General features: G+C 43.9%; 1 protein-coding gene across 1 annotated transcript in view; it reads left to right on the forward strand.

Annotated features, from left to right (window-relative positions):
• sema3aa (sema domain, immunoglobulin domain (Ig), short basic domain, secreted, (semaphorin) 3Aa) overlaps window positions 1–278 on the forward strand; it is a 35,684-nt gene that overhangs the window by 31,521 nt on the left and 3,885 nt on the right. The window lies entirely within an intron of this gene.

Below are 278 nucleotides of genomic sequence, written 5' to 3' on the forward strand. Positions count from 1 at the left end.
TAGTTCTTTTGTAGATTATGGTGAACCAGTGTGTGTTGTAGCAGTGTTTTGCCGTTGAGAATGAGCTAGCATAATAGTACTAGCATGCTACGGTTAGCCACCTCGTCTCGGCCATCTTGGCTAGTTACGTAGAAAGCCGTGACGGTTTTGGACAACTCACCCGGAGACTGAAGGCAGAGGACATTCAGAAACCTATATCTGACTCAAAACAGCATGGATATTATTTTTCCAAGTTTGTTTGCATGTGGAAGCTCCAGAGACACAAAATAACACCCCAA

This window comes from Etheostoma spectabile, chromosome 23 (assembly GCF_008692095.1).
Source record: "Etheostoma spectabile isolate EspeVRDwgs_2016 chromosome 23, UIUC_Espe_1.0, whole genome shotgun sequence".
Lineage (NCBI taxonomy): Eukaryota > Metazoa > Chordata > Actinopteri > Perciformes > Percidae > Etheostoma > Etheostoma spectabile.